The following is a 21,006-nucleotide window of genomic DNA, read 5'->3' on the forward strand; positions in this document are numbered from 1 at the left end:
TCACTGTGCACCGTCCACCTCATGCAATGGATGCTTGCACATAGTGGGAAAAACTCTAGCACTGACCAGCCCCTCACCAGGAGACGGTCTCCGCATGCCTCAGAGCTTTCTGATTCCACAGCAGTGATTCCTTGTTCTGGGGTGGGAAGAAAGCACATTCTCCAGTGTGAGCTATAATGAGGGTTGGTCCCTGCCTGGGGACAGTCCTCCGCAAACCCCAAGCACATCACAAACCTCTAGCACACACAGCTAGAGGCCAATGGTAGGCAAGAGTGTGGTGTGTGCCACAACACCGTCTCTGCTCCCTGCAGCAGGACAGCTTGTGTTTAGAGCCCAGTCGTTGACAGAAACTAGCTGCATAATACTGATGGCTCCAACCTAGGTGATCCAGACAGGTGAGAACTGTTCCAAGGACATTCAGCAGTGTCCGAGGAGGAAACTGTTCAATCTGCTTCATCGTCTACATGCATTTTATCACACCCAAAGGACGCGGAGTTGCTCGCCCTGTTCAGAAGTCGGAATAAAACTCCAAGTTTGTTTGCCAGCGACAGGGGCTGAAGGTGAATCTTGAACTCAGATCTATCAGTTTTCCAGAAAAGCCACCTAGTCGGTCAGCCTGGCAAGCTGCTGCTCTTTGGGGATTGGTGGAACTGGGGTAGGCTCTGATAAGGGAAGAAACCTGTTAAAGGAAACATCCAGGGTTCTTGAGGCTGGCATCCTGGGAAGAACCATTCTTGTGGCAGACTTGCCATCCTTGTTCCAATATGCCTTTCACAGCTTCTTCCACAGGAAGGCCAACAAAGGCAGTGAAATCATCTGTGATTTGGAGGTATAAGCTTGAGAGACCAGGGAGAAAGCACATTTCAATGCACCTCTAAGGGCGTCCATGGTTGGCTGCACAGTCTCTGACCACTGGTGGGCGTTGATAGTGGTATAGATCCCTAGGAAATCTCTCTGCCAAATTCGCTGTCCTACTGACCAAATTCCCCCAAGTTCAGAATTTGCAGACTTTAAAGCAGATGGAATCCTCTTCCAAAGATATCTTGCATTATTCATGTTATTCGGGAGCCAGAAGCTGACCTTACACTGGTGGTGTGGCAATTCCTGTTCAGGATCCCCAAGCTCCTGGTTCTCGCACTGATCCCGCAGCTTTCCAAAACTGAAGGCGCTGTCTGCTCTACGGCCACTGCCCTGCCAGACCAAAGCCCAAGTTGGCCCTCGGGGCATCGCGCCTGTGATGACTTCTGGAGATCTATTTTCATATACAGTAACTCTCAGCATGCAAATACCGGAGGTGTTGAGAAGCTTTAGAAACTGGAAGTTTTGTATATCAAGTAAGTCCAGAAAGCAATTCTTAAATCCCCCAAATAAGGAAATGAACAATCTGATTTACAAGTGGTGAAAGACATCTCATTAAATACATACAAGTAGTAAAAACGTATAATGAAAATGCTCCACATATTCGTTTATTAAGAACTAAAATTGAAATTAGCAATGAAAAATGACTATCAGAATCATCAAAATCTGAAACAACGAAAACCCAAATGCTGATGAAATGGGGGAAATGAGGAATGTGACATATACTTTGGAAGACACTTGGAGGTTTATCACAATATTATTCGTACTATATCTGTAATGTTACATATTACAAAATATCCATACTGTAAATCCATAATACATTTCTATATTAAAATGATTAGTTTTGATTGCTTATTTAACACAACGTAGAATCTTGTGAGAAGAAGGCCTCAGTGAAGGATTGTATAGACCATGCTGATCTGTAGACATGCCTTGATTATGGTAATGAGGCTGGAGACCTGGTGAGTGGCACCATTCCCTAGGTATGGGATCTTAAGCTGTATAATAATAAGCAGGGAAAGAGGTCTGAGAGGAAACACAACTATATTCATTTTCTCTCTACTTTCGTTTGACTGTTACTAGTTGCTTTAAGTTCCTGATTTCTATTACTCCCTGCTCTGGTAGGCTGTAACCTGAAATTGGGAGCTTTCACTTTCAAACTGCATTTTTTTTTTTTTTTTGGTATTTTAACTCAGCAGCCAAAAATAAAACCTGGATATGCCTAAATATTTGCTCAAAGATGTTAAGAACATTTAACAGCAAGAAAATCTACACACACACACACACACACACACACACACACACACACACACACACGTTTTACTGGTAATTGTGAAAATTTAGAAGCAACCAAGATGTTCTTCATTAATCGATGGATAAATAATCTGTGGCTCAACCTGAGAATGTTATATTATTCAGTACTACAAAGTGGCAAGCTCCCAGATGACCATGAAAAGGCAGAGTATCAAAAAAACAGAAGTCAGTCTTTCATGATTTCAAAAGCTGAATACATAATTTCAACTATGTGATGCTTACTTAAAAATGCAAAATTGCAATGTGATTTTTAAAAGGAAGAAGCTACAGGACACACGACACCAAGATTGCTTGCTAGTGTATTAAACTAAGGTTTTCTGCTGATGATTACATGTCAGGGTAGCTTCATCAGCAAAGATACCTAATACTCAGGCCTGTGATGCTGCAAAAATCAAGCAGAGGCAGAAGCAGAAGGTGTATCTGAAATGCTTGTCATTTTGTTTCAATATCACTGTGAAACTAACTTATTTAAAAGCGAGCTTTTAAAAAACTTTTAAAGATACATTTGTGTGTGTGTGTGTGTGTGTGTGTGTGTGTGTGTGTGTGTGTTGGGGTGGAGTAAAGGGCAATTTAGGGATCTCTCTTTCAACATGTTAGAGTTAGAGGCTAATGCTTTTACCCCCATTGAGCCATTTCTTAGGCCCCTGAAGTTTTAATAATAACAAAAAGCTTACGGTGTATTCACTTCCCACCTCAGATTCTGTCATTTGACATGCCCATGCTATAGTTGGAAAGATTGTTCAGAGAACCTATTATCCTACCAGTGAGAACTATGACACAGAGGTATGGCTTTCCCATGGTTCCTTGTCCATCAATACTTTTGTATGTGCTTCTTCTGGTCTCAGGATCTCTGATCTCATTGCCCTGAAGGAGATCCTTGGAGTGCAGTTTCATAATACGCTATTTTGTTATCAGTTTTGATTTGGTGTTGTTTCGTTGTCACTACATTGCTGAGAGTTTAACCCGAGGCCTCATACAAACAAAGCAAGCACTCTCCCCCTGAGCTATCATGATAGGTTCCCCTACATTAATGAAGCTTCACAAACAGAGAGTGACAAATAACATTAGAACCCAATATAGCTGTAAGAATATTTATTTTCAATACTTTTAGCATGTTGCAATTAAAAGTTAGACTCCATTGTCTTTACCAATCTACCAATAAATTCACACTTCAAATTTAATAGAAATTCTCTTGTTATTGGCATTTCTTTGAATTGCCAACCAGCTCCCAAATAAAGGCGTGGGGAATTGTTAGTAATTGTGAATGCTTGGCCTTAGCTTAGTCTTGTCCCACAAGCTCTTTTAGTTTAATTTAACCCATTTCTGTTCAGCTACCTTTTGCGTCAGGACTTTTTACCTTTCTTTCATTCTGTACGTCCTATTTTCCTGCTTATTCCACGTCTGGCTAGCTTACTAGTCCCTGTCGCCTCCCTGTCATCTTCTTTTCTTTCTTTCCTAAAGCATGAATTCCTCCGTCTGCTTATTCTCCCTGCCCACAAGTTCTGTCTATACCTCCTTCCTTGCTATGGGCCTTTAGCTTTTAATTAGATCAGTCAGGGGCCTTAGGCAGGCAAGGTAAAACTGCAACACATATTTATGTAATTAAACAAATGCAATACATACTTACATAGTTGAACAGAACAAATACAACACATCTTTCACTGGTTAAGCAAATATTCTGCAACATTCTCTTTTTCTAAATAATTAAAAAATTGAAACCTGTATTTAAGCTGTTTAAAATGAAGATTACTTTAAAATCGTTGTTTTTGTTTTATTTTGATCTCAAAGTAATACATTTTTAGTTACTTACATCCACAAAAATATTATCAGTAAATTTCAGTTTTATTGACCTTAAATGTAAGAAGAACAATTTGTCTTAAAAACAGGTGTTGAACAAGTGTGCCTTCTTTGGTAATATATAGATACTGCCTATGCATATGAAAAATGCCTATAATTCTTTATTTGCTATTAATTTGTAGTATTTGTCCATATCACTAATAACTAGCCTACTTATGATATCTATGTAAAAGGACTCGACCTCATTTCCCTCTGCTTTCTTATATGATTTGCAGTGTCTTGAGGGGCTGACCTATGTGCAATCATAGGTATTACCAATCTTTTTCAGATTATCTAAGAAATCTGTTATTTCTCTTCCATGCTTTATAATCACCCTTGGACACATTGATGTCAGTTTATGCTACAGGGTAATTTGTAACACGAATGGATTGTTGTTGCTTGGTTTTTATCTTGCTACTAACACAAGTTTATGGTTTAAAATCAACTTAAAGATATTTTATTTTCATTGCTATCCTCTGAGACTACCAATAAAGTTGGAGGGCACTTATCTCTCTCACACTTATGTTTAATTGTAGAATTAGTAAAAATTAAAGCTTTTATGGAAGATTAACTCGATTAGACAATAAAGGCTCTTTATTGCTTTCCTTATTATAGATTAACATCTCTTTAAAGTAAGAATTTATGCTCATTAACTCAAACCTACTATGCGATCTTAAGGGAAGAACGGGTTTCATCTTCTTTTGTCATGTTTCATTTAGGGTCATCATTTTACATTTGGGCTTCCTTTTTCCTCTTTCTTTGGTCTTTCTCATTAGCATATACTAATTGAACAAAGGGTTTCGTGTGCCACTTCCATTCATGCGTATGATGTGCCTTAATCCTATCAGCCCTCCCATCCTCCTTTCCTCCCATATCTTAGCAGTGCCCACTTTACTGTTTCATATAGTTCATCCTTGGAATATACTCTTTGTTATTAAAGAACGCTTTGATGCAAGCCAAGTCTTTTTGAAACAAAGAAGTATTAAAATACTGGGGTGTAACAGCTAGAGAATAGTGAAATTTAATATCCTCGAGAAGTTGGGGGACTTAAAACAGTCCAAGATGCAAAGAAAAAGAAACCTGAACAGAATGATGGGGATATCAGCTGCGAGGTGGCCAGTCAGACACGTGAGTTTTATAGGTCTTCCCTTCGTGATTTCCAAATTTGCTTTAGAGTAGCTAAATTTATTTTGGCTCTTGGCACAAACTTTCTGTGTGTGGTGTCAGTAGAAATTTTAATGAATTTAGCTAAAACATTTTTAATGAAGATAAGGTCGAGGTACCTAAACCACATACATGCATCTGATGTTCTCTGTCAGTTGAATCTGCGCTTCTGAAATCATTTAACTCATTTTGAAATTATAAACCTGTTCTTCCCTTAAGATCTCATAGTAGTTTTGAGTTAAATGAGTGGAAGCAAAGTGAACAGGAGACCACAGTCTTCATACTCTGAGCAGAAGAAAAGGTCATCTTTGTTTGTTATAAATTTATAATTAAATACATTCTCAGAGAAAATACTACCATGCAAACTGAGCAGTCTTCATCTTATTCTTCTCACGAATGAAGATTCTCTTGACCTGGAAGGAAACAGACCCTCAGCTCCAGGACTAGAAGCTGCAGGCCTGTGTCACCACTGCACGGTGCTTCAGTACAGTGCTTACTTTTCCCTTGCTCTTGTAGTACACTTTGGAAGGCCGGATTTGCTTTGGTTTAGGGTGCAAGGGGACACATCACATTATGAAAAGCATGGCTGTGGGAGTCATGCAGTCATAGGAAGATGAATAATGGTGCTCAGGTAGCTTCCAATGTTTCACTCAGGCTGGGACCCCAGTTCATAGGATGGGGCCTTCCCACATCAGTTCAACCTCTCTGGAAACATCCAGATCTGTGTTTCCTTTGTGACTATAATTCAGGTTGACTGGAGATTACACATTGCACTCACTGCTGCAATCCCCTGGTCCTGTGTGCTCCCAAACAACTCCACAATCAATGTTTTGCTGTTAGGGCACATGGTGATGGTGGGTCCATGTGGACAAAGGGCTAGGAAAGATGGAGAATGTGGTCTCCTTGCTGCACAAGACATGGAGATGTACACACTGTGAAGCCCTGTGCTAACTGGTTAGGTCCTTGTAGATTTTGGATTACCAGTTGTCTTTTAAAAATAGAGTCTTACAAGTCTTTTCTCAGAGTCTATGGTTTCTTTTATGACTGGAGTTGCAATTTGCAATGCACAGACTACATCAGGTGTTTCCTTTACGGATCTGACTATGTTGTGGCTTATTCACCAGAGAAGACACCTCGGGCATGGGTTTAAACCAACAACAAAAAAAAGTCTTTATTAGCAGGCAAGCAAAAACACTGGTGTTCAGACTCCCAGGACAGTCCTAACCTTTATCAGGGTTTGCCTTTAAGCACACACACACACACACACACACACACACACACACACACACACACAAATCATGTTCTGGATTAACATACTTCATTTAAGAAGAACAGTTAATCAGAAGTGAAGCCACAGAAGGTAAACACCAAGGTTAGTACATTTTGAGACTTTCTCAAAACTGTACCAATTTTGGTAGATTAGGTTTGGTTTTCATTTTTGGTAGATGGTGCTGTCTGTGTGCTGAGTTTTACAGCCTGAATAGTACTTTCATCCTGGACTCAGTTGTTCTAAGGTCTGGGGACCTACTAAGGTCTTGGACCCTGTTATATTTTTCATTGGTCTCAGTGAATGAGTCAAAGTATGGGCTCACCTAATTTTAGTTTGAGATGAAGGGCCCTATTGTTAATCCTATCAGAATGAGAATTAGAGGCCCAGCCAGTACTGATTGCAGAGTAGTTAGCCAGGGGAACCAAGAGAACAGAGAATGATAATATGTCTTGGTCCTGATAAACCTGTCTACTTATTTTGAAAAGCGCTAGAAAAGACATATTTAGTTAAACCATTGATACATGCTCATCAGGTAGTTTCTGGGTCTCAGTAATATTCATTATCCAGATGAATTAATCTATCAGGCAGAATAGCAGAATAAGGGGAAGTGCCTAGGTTAAGCCCTCTAATGCTAATTTGAGTATTGTCAATGGGCTGACAGTCTGCTTAGTTCCTATCCCTACGTAGTACAGAGGCCAAGTATCTAAGCATAACTAGCAATCATGGCTGATTTTTGGTCAATAGATTAATAGTTAATAGTTAATAGATTAAGTCTATCCCCAGGGTCCCTTCTTGGGTCACAGAGCCTAACTGCCCTGTTTATTTATTTCTTATTTCTTCCCCATCCCCCAAAAAGACCAGACTATTTTATAAGGAAATATCAGGAAGTCTCAGTTTTATAAACCCAGTTTTTGCAATGGAAACTCCCTTCTTCCTGGCAATTAGGGTGGCCAGCCATAGGGCATACATAAAGTAGTATTTTTATCTCGAAAGATAAACCTCCATAACTTTCCTTTCTCCGGTACAGTCAGACATTTAAAGTGTGCACAAGTGAGCAAAGCTCAAGATGAATATGGGTTGCTGGGCCCTAGTCACACTAGCTAGTACCTCATCCTTTATTTGTCTTAGTGTCCTGGTCCAGGCTCAAGGGCCACAGGGATTGGACCATAACCCTGTATTTATACCACACACATGTCTCTGAAGGAGGTGGGGAACAGGGAGTGGGAGAGCCTGGGGGGGTGTCCGATGGAATATTTCAGTGGGCCCATAGTCTGGAGACACTCCCTCTGTGGCTTTTACTTTTGTGATTTGGGTATGGTGTATCCATGGTGTAATGGCAGCTGCCTTCACACCATAGGAGTAGAGCTAATTACCATGCAGAGTACTTTCTAAGTTGGTTTTAGTGCCCCTTTGGCTATCTGCCTGAGCCAGACAGTACTGGGGGATGGGAATGGGGGAAATGGGTGGTAGCCTCAGAGATTGCCTGGGTCTCTCGAATAGTCCAATGAACAGCCTTTATGGAGGGCTGAAGGGTCTCTCGAATAGTCCAATGAATAGCCTTTATGGAGGGCTGAAGGGTCTCTCCAATAGTCCAATGAACAGCCTTTATGGAGGGCTGAAGGGCCTGTAGTGACTTAGAAAGTTCTGCCAACTGTTGGTCTCTGAGCCAGGGAAGCAGTGGGGAAGGAAGGTCTTCCAAACAGAATCTCATAGGGATGAAATCCTTCCCTGTATGAGGTGCAGCAGGCCCAAAGCACAGGGAAGAGGTCTGCCTATTCACCTTTTGCCAGACTCTATTGAGAGGTTTGTGAGAGTTCTCTTTAATGTTTTGTTTGTTCTTTTTACCTGACCAGAACTCTGAGATCTATATGCACAGTGAAGTTTTCAATCCATATTTAAAGCTTTAGTTATTAATTGAGAGGTTTTTGGCTATGAAAGTCAGACCATGTCAAACCGTTCCATTGCTAAGGGGAGGCTAAATCAGGGGACCAGATCCTGGAGAAGCATTTTAGCTACTATTTGTGCAATTTTAATCCAGGTGGGGAATGCTTCAACCCTCTAGGAAAGGGTACCTTTAGAAACTAATAAATACTTTTATCCTTCCCAGCAGGCTGGATTAGAGTTCGCTGGCCCATCTGGACCCCTTCCTGGGTAAGCTCTCTGTTTTGGATTTACTTGAGCACAAACCTGGCATCTGACAAAGACATCCCAAACTAGGCTGTCCAGTCTAGGTATAACATACCATAGTCTGAGCAACTCAGAAAGCTCTGTGGACCCCAGATGAGTAACGTGCTGAAGGTTAGTTGCCAGAGTCTTGCCAGTTGGTTTGGGGCAAATGTTCATTTCTTCTGGTGTCTTCCAGCAACCTGTGGGTTTGAATTGCCCATTTCTTCTTTATCATGAAGTCTTTGCCAACATCAGTGTGTGGTATGTCATCAGGATATCTATAGGTCCTGAAAGACCTGGATAAATCCAGACCCCTCTAGCAGGAAAAATAGAGCCAAATATCTAGCAGGAAGAGAAGAGCCAAAAATCTAGGTTAGCCGGTTCAGTGACTCTGTTCAGTAATTTGCTGACCATAAAGTTAGATTATAATCTTGAGAATAATCTTGAGAAATGGGTAGTTATCCCCTTGTTATTATCACTGGTATTTTCAGAATTTTTTAATGATCATTGGTATTTTCGGAATTTTCCAATGACGCCCTCCCTTCCCCCTTTTGGATTGTGGTTTCTTCCCTTAAGTACCCCCTTTCCCAGCTACTCGGGTTGAACTCTTCCCCTGTGTGGGATATGAGTCTCAGCCCCAGCACTGGTTCCTGTCAATAAACCTTGTGTGATTGCAGCAAGGACAGTCTCTCGTGAGTTCTTGGGGGGTCATGTTATCCCAAGACTTAAGTGGGAGTCTCCCCACACTGGGGGTCTTTCAGTCCCACTGACTTTAGAGTTGCCTGTCCATCAGCAGACAGGCCAGCAACTCAGCAGTGGGGGGGACAATCATTTGTAGACAAAGCCAAATAGCCTCTAAGAGGGCTAAGATTTTTTTTTTAATGCCCTTTTCCCCAGAAGTGAAATCTTCATTCTCTATAAATCATACCGTGGATTTGGCCCAGGTTGTTTCATTTCAGTTAAAGTAACTACTACTACAGCTGCCGTGAACCTGGTTTCATCTTTCATTTCCTGACAGTCAAGGATGAGCATCTATGTCATCCAGCAGCAGAATTGATGACAGTGGATTTCTCAGATTGGATTTGAGGATAAGCCAGGAGTAGGGTCTGGTCCTGGGTTACATATTCGTTAGACAGATAGCATTCTAGTGCTCCTCAGAGGAGGGCTTCTGCTGTGTCATGGAGTGCCATGAGTATAAAATCTTTACCCATGTTAACTTGTTTGCTTTCTTTCATTAAACTAGCCATAACCCCCATAGTTCTTGGGTCAGCCATCCCATGGCTACTGGATGTAATTGTTTGGACAGATATGTTATAGGGCATTTCCATGGCCCCAAAATTTGGGTTGTAACCCCTTTTGTATTTTGTTTTATGGACAAACAGATAGGAAGGTTTTGCAACATCTGGAAATTCTAGGGCTGGAGCAGAAGTCAGGGCTATTTTTAAAGTCTCAAATGCCTTTTTCAGCCTCAGTCCAGATTAGCGGTTTAGTGCCCCTCCTATGTGCTGGTGCATAGAGGCCTTGCGAATTCCACAAACTCTGGTATCCGGAGGCAGCAATATCCAGCTGTACCTAGGACCTTTCATACCTGAAATCTTTTGATTGGAAACAGAACTTTTATTCAAGAGTGTCCTGGTAGAGGGTAAGACATCAAAATTTTGCTGGGTCTAACTGTGTTTCATCATCAGAGAAGATGATAGGGGCATTTAATTGATACAAAAGAGTTGTATCAATCAGTTCTCAACTGTTATACAACCTTTGAGCTACCCCCAGCAACTGGGACCTGCTTATACCATTAAAAATTTTTTTTAGCTTTTATAATTTAAAAAAATATATACCTGGGGCTTCCTGGGTGGGAAAATTTTTCAGCAGCTTTCTTTAATCTTTCTAAAAAATACCTAGTGGACAATTGTTTAAAGTCTCCTTGATCTGTGTTGGAAAGAAGGGAAAAAAAATCTGTTCTGGGCTCTGTCCAGGCTGTGCTGTCTGGCAGTAATCCCTGTGCCCAGCCCAGATACAGCATGTTTTTAACCTTTTTCAGAACATGGTGGCTTTTACAGATCACTGGTTAAAAAACGAGACATAAATCATGAAAAAGAAAGGAGTGGAGCTTTTTCTTTTCCTTTGGGCTGAGGCCAGGGGAACTTTTCCCCTTTCCTGGGGCTGCTGAGAGCAGGCACAAGGGAGGAATGCTCACCTGGGAGAATTATTTCTCCCTCTCTGTGATCTCTACTCAGATGGCAGGGGTCCTTGAGAGGCCCAGCCACTCCCCACCTCCACATAGCAGGGCCAATCCCGACTGTAAACAGGTGTCAAGGAACAAAATAAGTAAGCATTTCTGCTCCTGGAATGGGACAGGTGGAGGGGTTTGTTTGTTTTCTCTGGGTGATCTAGCAGAACCAAAAGGATTCGTGTTCCAAACAGGAGAGAGCATGAGTTTTAAGTTGAGTGGAGGGAGGGTTGTACATCAGAGAAAGCAACTGGTCAGTACTGCGAAACAAAACTGATAGAAAACACACACACACACACACACACACACACACACACACACACAGAGAGAGAGAGAGAGAGAGAGAGAGAGAGAGAGAGAGAGAGAGAGAGAGAGAGAGAGAGAGAGAGAGAGAGAAGAACCAGGTGTGGCTACCTCACATTCATTCACCTGCTGAACAGATAGAGGGATCAAGTGATGTATCACATGGTTCCCGGATCCTGAATTAACAGCTGCATTTCACCTCTCCTGTGTGTCCAAATAGCCGAATCAACAAGATTTACCTCCCAAGGGGACAGACCAAACAACTTCCTAATTTGTTTACTGTTGGGGTAGAGCTGTCAGACAGTGTTATATGGGCAGTAATTGATCAAAAAGAGCCCTGGGAACCTCGAGTATGGGAACCTGGAATATCTCAGTTGAAACACCCACTAAGAGTCCCCTGACCATTACACTCTTTCTTGCTTAAGGAGCTCTGAGACTTGGTGTTTTAAGGTCTGATTTCTCAGATCTCAGTGGGACCTCCAGAAATGTTGTGGGGTATTCAGCAGAGAAGACTGATTGGGCATAGGTTTAATCAATAAACCTATTGCTTTAGCTAGTTGGGGACTAGCCCTAAGCCTTTCTCAGGGTGAACTTTTAAGCACAAAAACCAAATTCGAGGTTAGAACTTCAGATACCAAGAGCAGTTAGCAAGAAGCAGAACCATGGAAGCCAAAAAACAAGGTTAGTACATTTAAAGACTTTTCCAGAATTACACAGACTTTTATGGTTTTGGTCTTTGTTTTCTTTTTTTGGCAGGTTGTGCTGTCACACACTGAGTTTTACAGTCTGAATAGTATTTCCATCGTGGAGTCAATTGTGCTATGGTCTGGGGGCCTACCAAGGTCTGGGTCTTGTTACATGCACACTACATATCTGATGAAAACTGTCAAAACATTTGATACAATTTTCTAGGTGTTCTAAAGCTTCTCATTCTACATTCAGGATAATGACCCATTTTCAGTCAGTTTCTGGGATGTTTGTGAGGTTGGGTCTGATTCACTTTTTCCGTGTGGATGTCCTCTTCTTCCAATGTCATATTTGAAAGACTGTCTTTGCTCCACTGTATTTCCCTAGCCTTTTTTATCAAAGGTGATTTTGGCTATATTTAAGAAGGCTTGTTTCTGGGCTCTGTAATATGTTCCTTCAGATTTGTTCTTTTCCATGAAAACTGTACGAGCATCCCTGGGCATCTTTGTCTAACCATACAGGTGTTAGACTCAGGTATATGTAAGTTTACATAAATCACACCACATAAATTCACAGGCTTTTTGCTGTAGTTAAATCAGATTTACGCATCAAACTTTGGGAAAATAATATTGTGACAAAATAGGATCCTATTGATGAACAGGAAATATTTAGGCATTCACTTAGTTCTGGTTCCTATTGGATATCTTTCATCAGAATTTAGTGGTTCTACTCACATAGATTTTGTATAAAATCTTCTAAATTCTTCCTTAAGTATTTTATTTGAAAGAATGGATCGAAATGTATATGGTATTTTATTTTTAATTGTAAATTCTACTCATTAATTGTTGTTATATAGGAAAGTAATTGACTTTGTATGTTAGAGTGGTTGTTACACTTGATTTCTTGGTGTCCTCTATGAAGGTCCTGTGTCCGAGTCTTAGACTGTAGTTGGTAGTGCTCTTTTGGGAGGTTCTGAAAATGTTCGAGGTGGAGTAATTAGAGGAGGTGGGTAAATGGGAATGGGTGGGCACCTGAGGATCTATTTCCTCTTACAATCTTGTCTCTTACACTGTGCTTCCATTAAGAGCATCCTTCTCTATGCTTCCACTAATATGATGTTCTGCTACCTCAGGCAGAGACAACGGCACCAAGGACCATAAACAAAAAAAAAAACATTAAAATGGAGTAAAATAAACCATTACTTGTTGCAGAATATTTGTTTACACTGTATGAAGATGTCACACTATGATTGGTTCAACAAAGAGCTGAATGGCCGATAGCTAGGCAGAAGAGAACACACAGAACTTCTGGGGAGAGAAAGAGGGAAACTTTAGGAAGAAGAGAGACAGGGAGACATTAGTGAGACACTGAAGAAGTCAGACATACATTATAGTGGAGAGGTAACTGAGTCACTGGCAGAACATAGATCAAAAGAAATAGGTTAATTTATGTTGTAAGACCTAGTGGGATAAAGCCTAAGCTAAAGCCAAGCTTTCATACTTAATAATAAATCTCGATGCTCTTATTTGTGAGCTGGTGGCCCAAAGAAAGTCCTATTACAATTACTCTCAAGGTGTCCTCAGAAATTTCCTCATAACCACAGAAAAAATGCTTGATATAGTTGCTTATCTGTCAACCTTATTGTAATTGCTTAAGTCCAGGAGAGATTGTGTCATTTTTTCAGATAACATTGATGACTATATCATGTGGAAACAAAGGCACTTTTATTTCTTACTTCTGAATGTTTTATTTTAAATTTATTTTCCTTGTCTTGTTGCTTTGGCCAGTATTGAGTACAATGTTGCAAAGACTGGTGCAAAGGATATCTCTACCATGTATGTTATTTAGTGAAAACTCTTGAGTTTTTCACCATGCAGTGGGATATAAACAACTGTAGGTTTACATGTTTTAACAAGGTGAGCATGTTTTCCTGACTCCTATATTTTCTGGGTGTCTTTTTTTTCTTTTGGAAACCAATAATAAATACCCATGAGTTTTTGCCAAATGTTTTCTCTGAATTTATGACATTTTTCCATGTTAGGATATGAGTATAGTATTGGAATTGTGTTAATTTATTTAAAAATTGCTTTGTTTTATTTTTTAAAATTCTGTTATATTATATCATCCCTCCTTCTTTTTCCTCTCTCCATATGCTCTCATATATTCATATGAAGGGGCTTCTTAACTTTTTTCAGATTCATGGCCTCTTCTTGCATTAATTGTTATCACACGTACATACACAAACATAGACACTATATAATATATATATGTATTGTTTATGTACATTATACACATGTATATATGTATGTATGTATTATACGACTGAGCAAGTTGTATATATATACTTGCTCAGTCTGTATAATGTTATTTGTATGTATGTTTTCAAAACTGACTGTTTGGTATTTGATATCCAATTGGTGTGTCCTCCCTACGAAAGAATATTTCTCCTGCTCTAAGGATTTCAACTGCCTGTAATTCTTTGTGTAGGGTAGAACATTATTGCACTTTTCATCAGTTAGTCTCCACACACCCAGTCCAGTTTCTTTTCAAAAGCTCTCATTCATAGCCTCAGTGTGCCATACAGCCTTAACTCAGGTGCCTTTTACTTATCCTTGTTGTGCCCAGTCCATGGGGACCCCAAAGAACCACCAGGGAGACTGACTCATTGAAATGCAAATGCAAGGCTTCTTATCATGCCTGAGTAGAAACCAGGAGGGACCTTGTCAGTGCAGCAGCGAGAGGAGGTACCCCAACCTTCTAGAGAGGTGAAAACCAGGAAAGTTACATTAGCAGGGTTTGGGGTGATGGGTTCAATACTGATTGGCTCGTGACAAGAAACTTTTCACAAACTTTTCTTTTCGAACCTCACTTGTTGCTTGTCAAGTTTTCTTATCGGCTGGCCTTCGGGTGGGGACATTCCATGGTTATCTGTACTTTCTAGGTGGCTGGTCTGTTACTTTGCCCCTAGCCATTTCTGAGGACTGGAACATTTCACAGGAAATAGCTTACACAAGATACAAGAAGGAGGCAGAGGACAAAATGGAAGATCTTTGGTTCTTCGATCTTAGTGGGTTTGACCTTGTTACAGTCCTACCTATTTTCTGTCAGTCTCGCTGATCACTGCTCCAGTGAACATAGCACAGCTTTTCTTACAAAGAAATCCCTATCCTATATCAGGTTTGGCATAATTCCTAACTGTTTTCTCAATTCTTAGTATTCAAATGTATCTTCTGAGTCACTGGGACTCCAAATCATATTTGCTTCCTTAATTTCTACCAGTACCAAAGATGAGGATGAGGAATTTCTAAGTTTCAGGATCCCTGGTTGACTGACATTTGTCTAGGGGTGTCCTGGTGAAGAGTGATGGATGTGTGCTGGCAGGTGATCCTATCTACAATGGTTGGAACATTAGTAATTTCCTTTGGATGGTCTCTTCCTGGGTGATACCTGGGTAGTCTCAGTTTGTGGTCTTTCTTGGGACCAGGTATTACCTTAGGGTAAATTACTGAGACTCAGGCCTCTATTGAGCTTGACACGGATGGGTCCTACATTGGGATGCCTGCCTAGCTGATGGTGAAGGTGCAGGCAAGCATTGGGAATGTCTCAGCAACCTGGGTCTCCACTTGTTTTAGGACATACACATCCCTTTTCTAATGCACTTGGCATCAGAAGACCTGAATTCTGGACCCCCACCTGAATTGAGCTGCATGCACATCCTAAACCTAACAGTGGGATAGGTTTCTCTTCCTATTAACAACACAAATCCTATTCAGTCCCACTTCAGTTATGACCAAACATGAGAGAACAGGGGCTGATTTGCCCAAGGTTGGTTTTGGTGAATGTACAATAATGCAAACAGTGTCTTCTAAGTGAACTTTACTGAAAACCTCTTATTTACTGACTTTGTCCTATAAATAATTGGATATGTATATGATTAAAATCACGTGCATTATGGGATATGCACAATAAGAAAAGTTATATAATTTAAATCTGTCCATCAAAACAAAGATCCATTCAAACTATATCCCGTAGAAACTAACCAGGCTCTCTTCCATTTAGACCCTATACAAGACGACTCAGGCAAAGCGTGGGGCCCTTGAATGCTCTCACTCATGGGGCCTGCTGTCATTTTTGACAATGCTATATCTCTCTGATCTATATTATGCCTTTGCTCTGAATAAAGCATGCTTGATACTTTTTAAGCTGTCTGCCCATTTCTTTTCTTGAAGAAGATGCCAAGAACATGAGAATACCCATCTCAGACCTCAGCTACCAGTAGCAATTAATTGTAGTTATTCTAAACATGCACATTCTTTAAGAATATTTAAGACAACTTTCTTTTTTTAAATATTTATTTATTTATTATGTATACAATATTCTGTGTGTATGCCTGAAGGCCAGAAGTGGGCGCCAGACCTCTTTACAGATGGCTATGAGCCACCATGTGGCTGCTGGGAATTGAACTCAGGACCTTTGGAAGAGCAGGCAATGCTCTTAACCACTGAGCCATCTCTCTAGCCCCTTAAGTCAACTTTCTATTATGACAAAATACCTGAGAATATATATATGTATAAGTAGGAAAGGTTTCTTCACAGTGGGTATTTCAGTAGGCTTGGTCCATGGTGGCCTGGTTGTATAGCTTCTGACCTATGGAAATGCAGAGCCTGGTAGGATGGAGCATACCATACAGCAGGCTTCCACCCAATTATACAAGGGAAGCAGAATGGGAAGTGAAGGGCCCAGGGTCTTTGCTGCTATAATTTATCTTCCCTCAATAGCCGGCAGCTCCTGAAGGTTCAACCACCTCCCAATAGCACTGCATACTCAGGAGCAAATTTTGACACATGCCCTGTGGAGGGCATTTGAAAGCCATCCTCTAATACAAAGCACATGTCCATCCTTTCCCTTTTAAGGTTTATAGAAGTGTATCCAGAGAAAGTCAAACATGTCCTAAAAGATTATATCTTCTCATTAAAACTAAACATTTGAGATGGCAAAGGGTGTGCACAAATCTTTTCCTGTCACCAGCCCACTTCAGCCTGGATATGTAGCAACTGAAAGCAATTTCCTTTGATTTTTTTCCGGTGACCTTTATGAGACTAAACATCCTCTGCTCAAGCCTGCCTCCTGTAGGACTTGGCTATGCATCAAAAAGTACGGGTAATTGGCACTACATTCTCATAGCTTTCTTCAGAGTCAAAGGTTAAGTGGAAGCAGAGACCATGGCAGGTGCTCAGTGCGCACTCTCCTGGCTCAGTTAAAGCCTTTCTTTGCTTATTCCCTGCATTGTATTTTGTGGCTGATTTTCCTAACAGGGAGCTCTGCTCATAATCTGTCCGTCCAAAAGTGTGTGATTATGGTCACATAGCAGAACGCCCACGTGGTGCATTTATTTCCTACGCTATTTACAATCACTGCAAATGTCAGGGAAAAAATTGTCGGTCTGAATGCACAAACACCACTTTGACATCATTCATCATGAACACTACGGTATGGTACAGGCTGGGTCTGTCAAGTCTAGAGGGGTGTGTCATTTGTTGCCTTGGTAAATTGTAGGAGCCGCTCTGCAATCGTGAGGCTGACGAGGGAGAGCTCTCTTCTCCCAGGATTTGGTGATTAGTGGAACACATCACAGTAGATTAATTGGAGATATTTGGAGGGTTTTCCTTAATATTACAGGCACAGGGCTGGGGCATTGTTCCACTATTGTGATTTGCCATCTGGACTGCTGCTAAATGGTAACGTCCTCTTCTTCCCAAAGGGGAGAACAGGATAAATGCTCCTGAACGTTTCTTACGCCTGTTTAAACAATTTTCTGTGGGTGCACAGTAGGTCCTGCCACCCCTCCCCTCATTCCCCTTCATTCTTCTTCTCTAAATAATCTACCAAGGAGAAGGAAAGAAAGAAATCTTAATGTCTACCAATTTCCCATTCTGACACCCAGTGTGGTGCCATTAAATAGTCCCCTTTTGGAGTGGGTCTAATTGGCCGGGATATGGGGGCTTTCTATTGATGCTTTTTAGCCAACTTGGTGTACTTATATGTATATAATTTATCACGTGAAGGTCACTTTCTTCACCCTTATTATTCTGCTGTTCAAATTGTCATTCACCGTGAATGTCCATGTAATTAACGGGTTTGGTGGCAGTTTCAAGCACTTCAGAGAGACAAAGGCGAACCTGAGAAATGCAGCCCTCGTGCTCCAGTAAACACACAGGGAAGCGTTACTCACCGCTCCTCTGGACCACCAGATGTCAGCCTAAAGTGCAGAACAGAGAAGAAACCATGTATTATAATGTGCGGTCTCGAGGGCCAGATGGAGTTTTACACAGCCGTGCAGGAAGGACCAGACAGTAGCATTTAGACTGCTGTGTTAGCACAACCCCAACAGCTTGCTCCACAGCGCTTTGGATGATGGAGTTTAATTTATGTGGGTTGATTTGTTAATTCCAATGGTTCAAAAGTCACTGGTAGAGTTTTAGTCCATCTAATTACATCTGACTTTAGCTTTCTCCATGCTGTGGGAAGACAAACTGCCGACAGAGGAGACACAGTCTTATTTTTACTATTGTTTTTTCCATTGGATGCCACGTGTGTGTGATTTACACAACAGCACTTTTATATATAGGAAGCAGTTTTTTATTTGACTTTTAACTAAGCACAAGTAAATGTAAATGCTAAACTAAGTTAATTCTGTGTCACTTTTTAATTTTTTTAAATATTTTATTTTATTTTATTTTCGTGTGTTACTTTTTATTTCACAATGTTAGCTCAACAACCAGGAGATGTAAAGATATTTTTTTCCCCTAAATGTTAGTCACAAGCTCTAAATTGGAAGGTTGTAGATGTTGTTTGTTAGGATTAACTGACTGTGTTTTAGGCTAGCAGAAGATGTCTGTTGTAATTTTCATTAATGTATTCGGCATTAAGCATGGTGGCAAACTCCATTAACACACCCATAAAAACAAATGGTGAGAGATAGAAGCAAAGGGATTTTACTTTTTGTCTTTTGAATTTCACAGAAGATGGGGGATACATTAAATAACAGTGATGGAAGAGAAGGGGAAAGAGATTAAGGGAGAGTCAGAGAGAGAGAGAAAGAGAGAGTTCACTGTTGTTTGCTTTTTTTGGGACTTGTACTTGCTGGCATTGCTGCTATATCAATGAAACAGTTTTTCTACCATCTCTGCAGTTTCTTCTTGAATTTTGAGCCCTGACATTTATTTGAATAGCAGCAACCAGGTTCTTATCTTTCAATTCATTCTACTGCACTATATATGAAAGCTCCATTCTCTTTGGAACCAATGGTAGTAAGAATACAATCTCATCTTTGCTTATTACTCTGAGACTAAAAGCACCCATGACGTTCTACATATGTGACTTTTATTACCTTCTTCATAGTGTGCTGTCAACTCAGGCATGTCAATTTCAGAATGGTTGAAAGCCTATGGCTGTATATCACCATGAGGTCGTGGCCTACCAGTAAAGTTTTAGCATATCTAACTCCGGAGGCTCCGTGGGGTCTCTCTGACTGCCTTCCTCTTCTCAGCATTCATTTTAGTTTTCCCCACCTAGCTCTGTTTCCCCACAGCTCTGCTATAGGCCCAGAGCAGTTCCTTTATTAACCAATGAAAACAACACATAGACAGAAGAACCTCCTACACCATCTGTCCTTTTAGCAATAAATTATGAAGAAAACTGAAATGATATCCAACAAGTTTACCCAAATGTTTGTCATCAGTAGATACAGGTACGAAATAATGGCCCTATTTCCATGAGTATAATTAGAAACTGAACCAGACTATGAACTTTCAAACAGAGAATGAAATCACATGTGAAATAAAGAGGTTTTATTTTTTTATTTTTTATTTTTGTTGTTCCCTCTAAAAGCAGCAAAGTCCAGCCAGCCTGGCTGTGAGCTACAAAATGTCAGGTCAAAAGAATCTGGTGAGAGGGCTCAGTGGGTAAGAGCAATCTGGTGACCTGAGGTTGAGTCCCTAAACCATAAAAAGAATGAAGAGAAAAGAACAAAATTATTCTCTGATCCCTTTACAGGTACTCTGGTATGCACACACAAACACACACACACACACACACACACACACACACACACACTTATATGCTTATAATAATAAGTATGAAGTAATTTTAAAAAGGTATTAATGTCGTTCTGACCAACAACTGCAAGCAAGAGCTGCAGGTCAGAGGAGGTCGCATGAGTACAATTCTGTACTTGTAATTGTTCAGCTCATGGAGTATGATGAGAACTTCTTTTAGGACCTATCCACCTAAATCTGCACCCACCAAATGTAAAATCTGGATGGGGGCCCTGTCATTCTTTGAAATCCTAATCTCTCTACATCAATCATTCATGGCAGTCAGTGCTTTTCTTCCTTTTCTTCTTTCCATCTACTCTTTCAGTCAAGCAAAATAACTCTTTAAACAACTTTTATCTCCTTGCTTTCTGGTCATCCACCTTCTTAAGAAGCACCTTTGGATGCATAACCTTGGATTTCCCCTGTTCTTTCCACACTAAGTTCTGTTCCACAAACATCTGCTTTGCAGGAAACAGTCTACTTGTCTTAGTTAAGGTTTCTATTGCTGTGAAGAAATGCCATGACCATGGCATAAAGGAAAATATTTGATTGGGTGGCTTATAGTTCAATGGTTCAATCAGTTATCATAGTGGGACATGGCACTATGCAGGTAGATATGGTGCTGGAGGAGCTGAGAATTCTACATCTTTGATCTGCAGGCAACAGGGAGTAAACTGAGGCACTGGGTGTGGATTGAGCATATATGAGACCTCAAAGTCTGCCTCCACAGTGATACATTCCCCCAACAAAGCCATACCTCCTACTAATGCAAGTCCCTATAAACTTATGTGGTCAACAACACTACTGGAGTTCCTCTTCAGCCTTCCCTAGTCTAGCATGAACAGGATCTGTCAGAGCTAGTGTTACATTAGACCCTGAGCTAAGGGAACTCTCATTCTTTTCTGAAGTGACAGCAGGATGGGACAAGGACTAGCACAAGCCTTAGGCATGGTGGTAAAGAGAAGAATCAAAAATCTAGGATTAGCCGGTTCAGTGACAGTGTTTCAGGAACTAGCTGAAGATAAAGTTAGATTGTAATGTTGAGAATAATCTAGAGAAACAGGGAGTTTCCCCCTTGTGAT

At 40.7% G+C, this 21,006-nt stretch overlaps 1 pseudogene; it reads right to left on the bottom strand.

Moving 5' to 3' along the window:
- Nucleotides 1-518: 518 nt before the first annotated feature.
- Nucleotides 519-1,088, bottom strand: LOC142855614 (COP9 signalosome complex subunit 8 pseudogene; annotated as a pseudogene).
- Between the last annotated feature and the right edge of the window lie 19,918 nt (nt 1,089-21,006).

This window comes from Microtus pennsylvanicus, chromosome 8 (genome assembly GCF_037038515.1).
Source record: "Microtus pennsylvanicus isolate mMicPen1 chromosome 8, mMicPen1.hap1, whole genome shotgun sequence".
Classification (NCBI taxonomy): domain Eukaryota; kingdom Metazoa; phylum Chordata; class Mammalia; order Rodentia; family Cricetidae; genus Microtus; species Microtus pennsylvanicus.